The sequence below is a fragment of the Lepisosteus platostomus genome, chromosome 12 (assembly GCF_059453375.1).
Source record: "Lepisosteus platostomus isolate fLepPlt1 chromosome 12, fLepPlt1.hap1, whole genome shotgun sequence".
In the NCBI taxonomy this organism is placed as follows: domain Eukaryota; kingdom Metazoa; phylum Chordata; class Actinopteri; order Semionotiformes; family Lepisosteidae; genus Lepisosteus; species Lepisosteus platostomus.
This window is the reverse complement of record NC_142622.1, coordinates 5,068,109-5,080,697: the sequence shown is the minus strand read 5'-3', so window position 1 is coordinate 5,080,697 and position 12,589 is coordinate 5,068,109. Positions and strand designations below refer to the sequence as shown.

The following is a 12,589-nucleotide window of genomic DNA, read 5'->3' as shown; positions in this document are numbered from 1 at the left end:
ATGATCAATGGGATATAATACTGTATCCGTTATATTTTTTGGCTAAAAAAAAAAAACTTACTTTTTGTTCAACACAATTAAATCAAATTTTAACCAGTCTAAAAGGTACATCATTGTTGATTTTTAAAGTTGTATAGTTGGATTAGAAATCAGTTATAGTTGAATTGATGGTTAAATTGTGTTTCATGAGTTTGATTCCAGTTAATTAGAATTCACCGCTAACTCCTCTATTCTTGCTCATGTCATTTAGATAAAGGGCTGTTGTAAATTGTTATTATTCAATATGTTTTAAAGGTTAAAAAAGTTTAATTTCCCAAATTATAGACCTTTGCTTGTATTGCTTTTATTTTATAGCAGATACCGAACTATATTATTGGCGTGCATTAGAACAGAGAACACCCAATTTCACACTTGACTCACAGCCTTTTCAGAACAGGAGGGAAGATAAAAGCTCGTCTCTTTTGCTATGTCAATGTGTTAGTTAACGAGCACATTGTTTTGTTTTCATTGCTTGTGACAGATTTGTTGTTTAAATTAGTTCTTTAATACAAATATTGTTTGGAGAAGGAAAAAAATGAAACTTTATCATGGAGATAAGTGGATTAAAGTAATTCAGTCTGCATTGTAGTACTATTAATTCAAAATAATTAATAATTAATTAATAAATAATTAGGTATTTGAATATTGTATTTTAAATCAATAGGGCATTTGAATGCTCATTAAAATGGTTAGTTTTTACCCTATAAACACCAAATAGGCTGTAATAATACAATATAAAGTAGTACAAAAATAAGAAGAACATAGGTATTTAGAATAACATTAGAATTGGTTAAAAAACATTTAAACATCCATACTTCATTATACATGCAGATATTTTTTAATAAGCAAATTACAACAAAATATGTGCACCCTTACATTATAACTTAAAACTACAACCATCCCTGTGTGTGTTGATGCCATAAAATAAAAAAATATATATAAAGGGATTCAGGAGGGTAGCTGCGTCAGCATGCGTAGGCTGCAAAGGAACAAGTAATAGGTTTATTCCAAGCTGAAAAGAGAAGAAAGAAAAGGCAGTGTTTCGGCTGTGGAGCCTTCTTCAGGTGTGTGAAGAAGGCTCCACAGCCGATAAATAGTGTTTTCCTTCTTCTCTTTTCAGCGTAGAATAAACCTATTACTTGTTCCCACATAAAGTGATGCTTTTCGGAACTAATTTGCTATTGATTACTTTTCCAGCAATGTCTATAATTTTGTATGACATTGTGTGCATTATTTATTGTTGGCATGTTTGAGGGAAAGACAACAGTGTTAGTTCTACGTGCTGAAAAGGCTCTCTCTGTGGCTACAGAAGCAGCTGGGAAGCAGGTGGGTCTTGATAAGGTGGAATGCAAGTGGCATGTTAGGATCTGTTCATGTTCTCTCTCTAGCAATCACATTTTTAACAGAGGGCCCAGCTGCTTCCTATGATGCTCATGGACCAGTATGTGCAAGTCAGAAATTCCAAACCAACAAATACTATGTGATTTTCCCAGAATTATGTGCATTTTGCCAAAAGAGTCTGTTTGATTAAATTATTGCCTTGTTTTGTGTTTGTAAAACCCAAATCTGTTGAGGAGATAATTCTGAGAGGGGAATGTTCAGCTCCCTTTGAGTTACTAAATTAATTCTGGTGTTGGAGATGAATAATTCATCATCTTTGTATTCAGTGATGATTTTTGAAACACCTGGGCAATGATGATTCAGTCAGATTCCATGAAGAACGTTTCTGCCGAATGAGTGGATTACGTTTTGCAAAGCTGTACAGTATATAAATCATAATTCCCAATATCTGTATAATAAATGTATAAGCAAATAATTAAATTTCAAGGTAATGTGAAAACTTACAAGGTACACTTGTCTGCCAGGAATAATAATAAACATAATGTCTCTTGTCAACTGACCTTAATCAGTTTTGTTTGACATTTTCTGTGGTTACTGATGCATAATACGGAATAGGGAGATGTTGGAGTGAAGGTTGACAAAGTACTTGAAACTGAATAATGCAAAACTTCCGTTTATTTCCACAGCCATTGCCAGTGTTGTTTAAATAATTATGGTACTGCACTTCCCAGTATGCTGTCCTACCTTTAAATAACCTGTAAACAAGACAAAAACAGCATCAGTTTTTTTTTTTAAAAGGCTGCATCATTTCAGCTATTTTGTGTAACTGACCTCTGAATAGCAGGAGGGAAATGGATAAAAACAAAGAAAACAGATCTGCATTTCTTGTGCTTTTTAAGCCCTGTTGGACAAAGGTTCAGATAATAAAAGCTTCTGCATTCCACACTACAGGACAAGCTACTGTCTTACTATTAATATTTTTAACTATGTCCTTTGATGAACAGTCTTATCAGGTAACTGTTCTGATGCAGTTTCCGAAGAGACAGGTTTGTGTGGATGGATCCTTAATTTGGGGGGTAACATTTTTTCAGTTATGTTAAAGAGATAGGCTCCATTTAGAATCATTTCACATGGTTTGTTATCTGTTCTCTCCACAGCAATATCTGTGTTTAGGGATGCTTTTATCCTCCCCGATTTTGACTGTTAAGAAGAGAGGTTTTGGATAGAACAGTAATTTTCTCTGAGGGTAACTGGCCATCACCTTGCTGTGTAGTAAATACTATTTGTTTGGGTGGATTTCATGAAAATGTGACCAGTATCAGCAGAAAATGATGCTTTCAGAAGACCTTATTACACGAAAATTGAGTTTCATAGGAAAAAAAACTATGGGTTTAGCAATATGACTAAGAATAGGCTTTTGGTGTTATCTCATTCAGTACACAGCTTACATAAGAACGGTTACAAACGAGAAGCCATCTGGCCATTCAGCCTATCCAGCTCATTTGGTAGTTAGCAGCTAACTGATGCTAGGATCTCATGCAGCGGTATCTTGAAAGAAGCCAGGGTATCAGCTTCATCAGCTTCTCTGGATAGCTTCTTCCATCCTTAGTTTGTGTTTCAGGTTTAACAAACCATGTGCCGCTAAAAGGTGGAAAACAAAGATAAATATTTTAGGAAAATTGTTTTTAGTGCTAAAATAACCCTGCTGCCCCACATACGCAGGAAGAGGCAAAACAAACATTATTTTCCTTTAACATCTTCTTGGAACTCTTGAAATATCTGTTATGGAGATACTAGTTGAAACTACCTCATTGAGCAGCACATAGATGTATATCCAAAAGATATGACACAATATACCTGATCGCAGGATCCTTCAGTGCTTTTCATGAAAACCAGGTTTAAATTGAAAGGATATTTTGTTTGATATTGATTGATTAAAAAAATGTTTGCTGTCAGTAAAATAAGTTACCACAAGCTTTTTGAGGAAATGCGTATAAGTGGTAGAGAGCACTTATTTAATTATGTTAAACAGCTGACACGTGGGGTGTGTCAGTGGGAGCAGGTGACTTCATTAACATTCTGCCTGGCTGAGCCTAAGACAAGAGTGGATGCACCCATGTCATCACATCAATTTCAAGCACAGCTACAGAGGGACAACAACGAGGGCTCTGATTATGAATGCTTTATGTCTGTATTTCTGATCCTGTCAGGAATGACTCCTCTCCGTGACAGGAGAGGGCAAATCAGGGTTCCTGGGAGCAGTGAGAGGTCAAGGGATTGTGAGATTAATCAGGGAGGTGCCAGGACCCAGCCAATGTGAGGATAAAAAATGAAGCCATGGCTGTCTGTGTGACTGCTGCACTTAGCAATGGTTCCTCGCTCATTTCCAGTCGAATCTCGGGAATTATTGCAATTGCTATAATGTGGCATTGAGACAGACAGCATAAATGATTTAAACACGTTCATCCTTGCTCTTAGAACCATCTATATATGTGCCTTTTTTCTGATTGCATGCTCTGTTGAATGTGTTCTGTCCTAGATACATAAAACAACCAAGCGGGAATAAGAGTGTTTTGTTTTTATTTTCCTTTTTACTGTCTAGAGGGGTACATTCATATATTCATTCTCTTTAACCCCTGTCCTAAAAAAGTGAAATCCCAAGTATGTGGATGTACACAGGGAGCCCATTCGAATGTTATATGGATATTAATACCTATCACACTAGCAGTTTTGCAGGGTAATTTTAGTAAATCTAAGGTCCACATTGTTAAGGTATTTCTTAAAGGAAGAATTTTGATCCCTTTACACTACATATATAGTTTGCTGAAAAAATCAAAAGTTTTTAACCATTTTTAGACAATTCTGGGATTATAATCTTAATCTTAAAACTAAAAGGTACGCTCGGCAAGTTTTACACTTTCCTGAATTGGCAGGAAGCCGTTATTGAACATGCAGTATTTGTGAAAGATGCAGGGTGATTCTGAATTGTTGGAGGATGCGAGAATCCAGAGGACACAAATCGGTTTATATGAAAGCAGTAGCATTGGGGGTGCTTCCATGTTCAAAGCCCTTGCAGGAAGGCAAGTTTGCCGTGGGCTCCTCACATGAGTCGACTCCTCTGCGCCTGTCTGCTTCAGTGCGAATCCTGTAGGAGTCCCTTGCCAAGCGACTGCAGGTTGTGTTGGGGTGGGTGACACTGCCAGGAAAATCAGTCCCATACCCATCCATCGCAGGAGCCTTGGCTCATTAACTTGGTCTCTCATCACTGGGTAGTGCATACTACTACACACTATTTGCACATGTAACACAGTAGTGTACAGTACATATTTTTTTTCTAACGTCCGAAATATTTTTTTTTGGAAAAGCAATTATTTGTAACTGTATATTTGTAAATATAACCCACACTTTTTTTTGGTGCTATCCAAGTTGTTATTCACTGAAAGGGATATGTGTCAGTTTTAAATATGAACAGCCTTATGAAACTCAGCTAACAAGAGATTTGATTTTGACACATGCTATTTAAGGGAGATAAAAGTCATATTATAGCTCATCTGCAGAACACAAGAAAGAAAAGCATGCAGTTGAATATCAGTCTTCCACCAGAATTTGTGAATCCTCTGAAGTTAGCTGAACGCTCCAAATTAGAGATCACTGTGTATCTGACCTGGCAGAGATCAGTAGGCTTATGGCCTGTTCTCCTAGCTTCAGTTGCCTGGCAACGTTCTCTCATTAGAGTCTTTAAGTGAGGAGTCAAATGGCAAGATAGTGGAATTGATTGTCTCCTGCTGATCTTAAATTTCCCAAGCTAACGTGAGCTGAAGGAGTGGGGTGGCATTCAGATTTACAATTTAAAAATTGGCCTGTAGGTAAGGCTGGTAGCTAGTTTTTTTTCTGAATAGGTCAGGGTACTGTGCAGTGTCAAAACAATATGTCACTCTGAAACTCATTAGAATTATTTGGTGATAAAATAGTCAGGAGGAGTTACTTAGGTCACTGTTATTGAGATCATGTCAGTATGAAGGAGATAAATGATTACAACAAAATCCAGTTAGTAATGTAAAACAGTATCCCTAAACATCTAGGTAAAGAGATTCATAAGAATAACATTTCAACTTAATGAAATGTCTTTTAACATTTTTTGATTCTTTGGTAATGAAGAAAAATAATTGTAGAAAATATAATTTTGATTGAAATATCACTTATTTTGAATGTTAATGTAATGCCTTTTTTTGTCCGTACTGAGTGTTCTAAAACTAATGATAATTTAATGTTCTGCCATTAAAATCACTTGAGTGCACAGGTTCAAGCTTTCTAGAATTTCAAAGCTTTCAAACTAACCACAAGGTTTTCAAGATATGCATGTGATCTAGATTGTGTTCCAGAAACTAGAAATGTGTTTGTATAATGAACTGAAGCATTTCTACAGCTGAATAAATTGTTTTTATCATTGTAATAGTTGTGTCTTTCTGGAAACGATACCGATTGGCTTTTCGTGCAGTATAACACATAAATACTGTTCATATAGTGTTTAAATTGGACGTACAGATTTTCCTGTGCCCAAGATCCAAATTATATGTTGGATTGGATTTATTTTTACTGGCTCAGAGGCATGAGAAAGAACACATATTTGCAGTTGGTCCACATTTTCAGTGTTGTTGCCGGTAAAATACAGCACCCCCCAGTCAAAATGTGGGATGAGTTCTAGCGTTTTGAAATTACAGAGCATTTCCCAGAATTGCTAAATTTAATGATTCAACTCAGGTTTAGTTTAGAAAATAAACACCTGTCACATTTTTAAAAATTGAGAAGCATGCCAGCTTATCAGTTTGAGAAGGCAATTAGCAGGTGTCGATGTCAGATTAAACAAAGCCACTACCTTTAAAAGGTGAATTTGTACAGTTCTTGTGCATAAATGTCAAGGAGCAAGATTATAGAGTGTAATAGAAACTCAGAAAGGTTTTGTTTTCTTACTGTTTTTGCATGGAATAGTTTCAAGACAGGCTTGTTACACTTGTTAAGATGGCTAAGATCTTTGGGGTTATGTATAAGATACACAAGTATGTAACCTTTTGTTTCTTGTTGTTCTCTTCAAATAGTTTTGTTGTTTTTAAGTTGAATTGTGCACAATTATTTTTAAAAAAAAATAATTTGATAAATTAATTAAAAATCTCCTACAGGCGGTCCCTGATATATGTTGGGGTAAGGGACCAGGAAGTCAAGACGTACTGTATAATGAAGTGTCGTACTGTATGAAACTTTTCCCCACAAGAACAGTGTACTGTAAATATGAAGGTTCTACAGAAATCCAAATTACATTTCTAAATAATGTAACTTATTGCAAAATGACTTACAAAGGGGTATTCAGGGCAGATTTTTTCCACACAGTTCATGCCTTTAAAGTTAACGATCACACACTGATTGGATCGGGTTGGATTGGCGACACACTAGTGTATGGTGGTATGAACTCAACTTTAATGTTGAGGCATAACGATTCCTAACTAAGTCAAGTGCAACAGCATGTTCTACAAGAAGAAGAATTTTTAATGTTCAGTTTTTGCTCCGTGTAATATTTTTTCATTCCTGGAACAAAATAATCCATGAAACATCTACTGTACATTGCTGGCTCCTGGTGCCTTGAAAAACGATGTAAGTGTAAGGAGTTTGGATGTCAGGTTGCACAATTCCTCAACGGCGTACGTGCAAAACAATGCATAGTGGAGGCAACTCATAACAGGGACCGCCTGTAATTATGAGTCGGATCAGTGACACTTGCTGTAAAGATTAGTGCGTACAGTAAGTGCCTACTGTACCTGTGCAGCTAAGCACATCACCAGTGGAGTATTGCTATGCATGAAAGACACTTTGATTTGTTTTCACATATTCGTTCTGCGTAAGCCACCTCCACACCTGCCTGCGTAGACCAACTATGAGAGGAAAGCTGAGGAAGGCTGTGTGTCTAAGCATTTACTTTAACCATGACATTAGAGACAGCATCCTATGTCTTCTTTGTGTCTTAACGTCAATGTTAAGGACATTTTACCTTTACCATCGCAGTCTTAGGTAACAGTTCTGCCTATCACCAGAAACTTGACAGAATTTTCTTTTCCAAATGTAAGACTGCTAAGCGCTGGTCCACCAGTGTCAGTCATTGCAGTACATGATTCTCCTTAAAAGGCCTCCCATCCAAGAAGCACATAGCCTCAGGCTGAGATCACAATACCTTGCCTGATGCCAAGGTCACTCAACGGAAAGTAATGTTATCCTAATAAAGGCAGCGTGGTGAAGATGACTTACTGATTTAGATAAAAAAGAAAGAATACATTTGTACATAGATCATTGTGCTTTCCCTTCCCCTACCTGCTGTCATACTGTGTTCTGGTTCAGTGTTATTGGAAAAGAAATTAAATTATTTGGCACAACAGGAAATCTGTTTAAGCAGTAATTGATTTTCCCCACTGCCTTTTCACAAACTGTTTTCCCATAAAGCTCTTCTCTTATATATGCTGAGGCTAATTCCTGTTGCTTAAGTCTTAATAAATCTCAGTTATACAAAATCCTTAGTCATCAGCTGCATCTTAAAAATGTCACTCCTTTCACCACTTAAGGTCACGCTCCTCCTGTCTAGACTCTGTCTTTGCTTTTTCTCGTCTTTAGTTTTATAGGTTTTGACTTTGCAGGCCTCCTTCAGATTTTTTTCAAGGTTTCAGATTAAAGAGTTTTTCAATTTGTTTAATGCTATGCTTAATAGATTGTAACATTTATTCGAGGTATCAAGTTCTAGGATGCCATTTCACCTGGGTCCCTTTGCTGTAAAGGTCATTGACGGTTCGTCTGTCTTTGTTCTCTCTTAATATTGTGAGTTTTACCCAGGAGTGGAAGACATAAGTCCAAGTATCTTGTCTTTGTAAGAAAATGGACTCATATGTGAGAATTGTCTTGAAACGGGTCATAAGAGTATGCTTAAAACAGAGAAACCGGTTTTCAGTATTTCAAGGAAATTAGTTGTTTATACTCTTTGGAGTAGATTTTCATACTCTGATTGATTGTTGTCAAATTTGAGTTGGGAGAGTAAGGATGTTTAGTACCTTTGAACTTTGACAAAATGGGGCATATGTTTTGGACCTTGTAAGACATTAACAAGCATCATGCTGCATCTTTCCTTTTACAAAGAAAAACAGAACATAGTTACTGGTTTTGTTTTTCTGATAATCCATTTATTTTAAGACATACAATATTATTCCCTGCTACTTCCTCTCATGCATTACTTCCTAGTATAAAATTAAAACAAGTGAATAACCCGAGAGAAATAAAGGTACATGATTTGAAGTGGCCAAGCCGGCAAGCGACCCCACCCACAGAGTCTGGAAGTTAAATCCGTCCGTTCGTTTTCTCACCACTTCGTCCAATTAAGGGTCGGATCCTATCCTGGGACACAGTGGGCGCAAAGCAGGATACACCCTGGAGAGGATGCCAGTCCATCACAGGGCACACTCACTCCAGGGCCAATGAACCTACCAGTATGTCTTTGGACTGGGGGAAAACCACACGAACACGGGGAGAACATACAAGCTCCACACAGACAGCACCCCAGGAATTGAACCCAGGACCCCAGTGCTGTGAGGCAGCAGTGCACCACAGTGCCACCTGGAAGTTAAATCGCTTTTCAAATTCGTGTTCATAGTTTGAAAGTTCATTGCTTAGGCAGAAGCACAACGTTGCTCATCTGGATATAACAAACTCTGCCGGGTCAGTGTCCATAACCTGAGCAAAAGCTCGCTGCTTTATGCTGAGGGTTAGATTTGCTTTTTCCTGATTTTAACAACAGGCACAGAATGGTGACTTGGGGGGGATCCAATAGCACAAATCTGTTTTTGTGTTCTGCATGACATCTTGCTGTTGTTTTTCCTCCGTAAAATGGGTATTCTGTCCTGACAGTAAAAAGAAACAAATTATGGAAAATTGAATTAATTTCACAGATGACTGCTTGGATATGCTCACAGGCTCACCAGAATTTGGTGCATCTAAATATCAATGCCATGTAAACTTCTGAAGGACCTGGGAGTTTTGCCTAATAATAAAATAATAATGGGCGTTAATTAAATTAACATTACTGAAATAGTAATGAAACGCTCATGACAAGTTTTTGACCTGCATACATATGTGTTGTGAGCAGGAAGTCAATCAATCCTTTGTTTAGAATAATGGTAAGATAGTTGATTAATTGCTAATTACTTTGGTATTGCGGAGGCCAAAGTGACATATTGTGCTTGGAGAACTAAATTGGGTAGCAAAGTCATAAAAAGAAGGGAAAAGGCCCAGGCCTTAGTCACAGGGGATTAAGAAGTAAGTAAGATGTCTGATGTAAAAATTCAATGAAATAAATTCAAAGTTCTATTAACTTTTCCACAGCATAAGCTGTGTTGCTATTTGCTTTTTTGGCCTCTGTGTAAGAAATGTGGTATTCTCACTGGAGTAGAGTAATTTATGGTATTTAAAAGTTAGTGGAGACCTTGGTTGGCTCAGTTAAATAAAGGGATGATGTGAGCTCATTTGTGTTGACAGAAGATCCAAAAAAAGATAAATGTGTCTGTAATTGTAGTCCAGGACTGCAACTGTGGTAAAAATAACATTGCCTATTTGAAAACAGTATAGTACAGCCACTTGGCTAGTTTCTTGTTAAAAGGCCTGAAGTGAAATATGAAAAATACCAGCATGAAAACTTACAATGTCTTGGCCTTTTCTTCAGAAGGCCTCTCACTAATTTTGCATTTCTACAGCCAGATATTAGTCAAATCCTTTCCTTTTTGCTTATTGGGTTTCATTTTGATTATAACTTTTTCCCACCACAGAGACCGATGTATTCTTTATACCCTAACCTCTCGTGTGTTTCATTTTTCAATTTGTGCATATTTAATCAAACCACTCGAGGCCTTCTTATAAAAAAATTGACAGATTTTTATAACCTTCAGATTCCCATAGAGTGCCAACTGAATGTGCTGTATTGTAATTCCAGTTTGAATGTCAAAGGTTTTAATGTATTTATAGCTGTCAATACTGAGGCACTGACTCTTTCCCATCTTTCTTTTCTGTCAATACCACAGTTTTGACAGCAACTGTACATACATTAAAACCTTAGACATTCAAATTTCAGTAAAGAAAGATGGAAAAGGTGTCTTTGGATGAGTATTCAAATACATTGCTGTAACAAGCCTAAATTAATGAAGGTGCACAAAATTACCTTAGTGAGCCTCAGTCTGCGTGCAGTAATAGTGGTGATTTCACTATTACACACAATTTCAGAATAAGTACTCTTATCCCTGTAAGGTTGCATTAGTGAGGTACAGTTGTGAATTTCAAGCAAGGATTTAGCCGTTAAGTCCAAGGAGCTTTGAAAGCAACTCAAGGATAAAGTTGTACAAAGGCACAGATTAGGAGAAGAGCATAAAATATATCAAAGACTCCTAATATGTCCTTGAGCATGTCAGTCTTTTAGATGTGGAACCCAAACACTGCCTAGATCAGACTGTCCCTCCGAACTGGGCAGACAGGCGGGAGGAAACTGTTTAGGGATGCCACTGTGAGGCAAACTGCGGCTTGGAAAGAGTACAGAGTTCAGTTGTTAAGATGGGAGTGACTTTCTATGGGCCCACAATATCCCAGTCGCTCCACAAAGGGTGCCTTGTGTGGAACTGAAAAACGCATCTCAAATCCCACATACGGCACCAACCTGATTCTTGGAATTTGTGGCAGAAGGTATTGTGGTCAGACAAGACACAACTGGAATGTTTTGGTCTAAATGCAAAGCATTATTATCTGATCCAAACTCACTGTACTGCATCACTCAGGCAACACTGTCACGCTCGATAGCAGCAGTCTTTTGTTATAGTTGTGGTTCTCATTAGCAGGGACTGGAAAGCTTGTCGAGACTGATGGGAAGATCGATGGAACGAAGTACTGGCAGATCACAGAGAAAAACCTGCTGCAGACCTAAAATAGGGACATTTCATCTTCCAGCATGGCAATGACCCAAAGCACAAGGCCAAAGCTAGAGATGGCGAAGCTTAAGAATGAGAAAGTGACTGCTCTTGAGTGGCCCAGTCAAAATTCCTGATTTGAATCCTTTTGAAACTCTGTGGAAAGACTTGAAAACTGCTGTCCGTAAGCAATCCCCAAGTAACATTTACAAACCTGCCAAGAAAGGCAACATTTACACCAGGCCGGTGTGCAAATTAGGTAGAGACTTGTGGCTGGAATTGCTGCAAAAAGCATTTTCAGCAAATATTGAGTTTGGTGGTTCCAATTACTTCCGCAATCAACATAGTTCAAATTTTTAATTAGTTTTTGCTGACATTTACATTAACTTATCTTTCCCTTAGAAGCTGTCAGCTTGAGCGTTCAGGTTTTGAAAACAAATTATTCATTTTAAAAACATGGATCCATCATTTTGCAATTTCACTTATTGGGAGACCATTGGAAGGGTCAGAATACCCTTCCAAACTAGCAGGCTAGAAATGTTAAGCAATGTTGTAAAACTTCATTGTGAAAATAAATACAGGGTACATTAAAGTAAGAATTGCATGCAACCTGATAATTATAGCTTTTTGGTTTGTGATTGAGGTGAAATATAGTCTTATTGCACCGATAAATCAAGTTGGCAAAATATACATTTTGTTTTTTTAGATTTACATTTATTACACATATTACACACAGTCTCACTGACCCTCTTATTTCCTCTGGGGACAGTAAGCATGTGTTGTGGAAAGATTACATTTTCTAAAGTGAATGGTTATATTTCTTTATAGAAGCCTTTGCCTTTAAATATGTAAATTAATCAGCAAGTTAATTAATGATTATTTGTATTTATACAATTCTTTTCATGAAGAATTTTCAAGTACTTTACACATGGGAAATGCTGGACCCACCTGGATGATGGAGCTTTTATGCAACCCCCAGCAGGTCAAGCAGAGAAATGAGAAATTACTTCAGCAGTTAGATTAAGGAGCTACTGTAATTTAGTGAAGCCCAGAGTGAAATTTAGTCAGGCCACTGGGGTTAAAATAAATGCACCAATTGCAAAATGGTTATAAGTTTTCTGTACCGGACACGACACTGGGATTAACATACCTACTCTTACAAATGGTTGACCAGAATTGTGTTTTCATGTTTCTCAGTTGTCCTGTTTCAAAATAAGTTCCGTATTTCTGCTGTC

At 37.3% G+C, this 12,589-nt stretch overlaps 1 protein-coding gene across 2 annotated transcripts in view; it reads left to right on the top strand.

Annotated features, from left to right (window-relative positions):
- Positions 1 to 12,589, top strand: part of vps50 (VPS50 EARP/GARPII complex subunit) — a 131,481-nt gene that overhangs the window by 49,059 nt on the left and 69,833 nt on the right. The gene's annotated exons all lie outside the window — the stretch shown is intronic.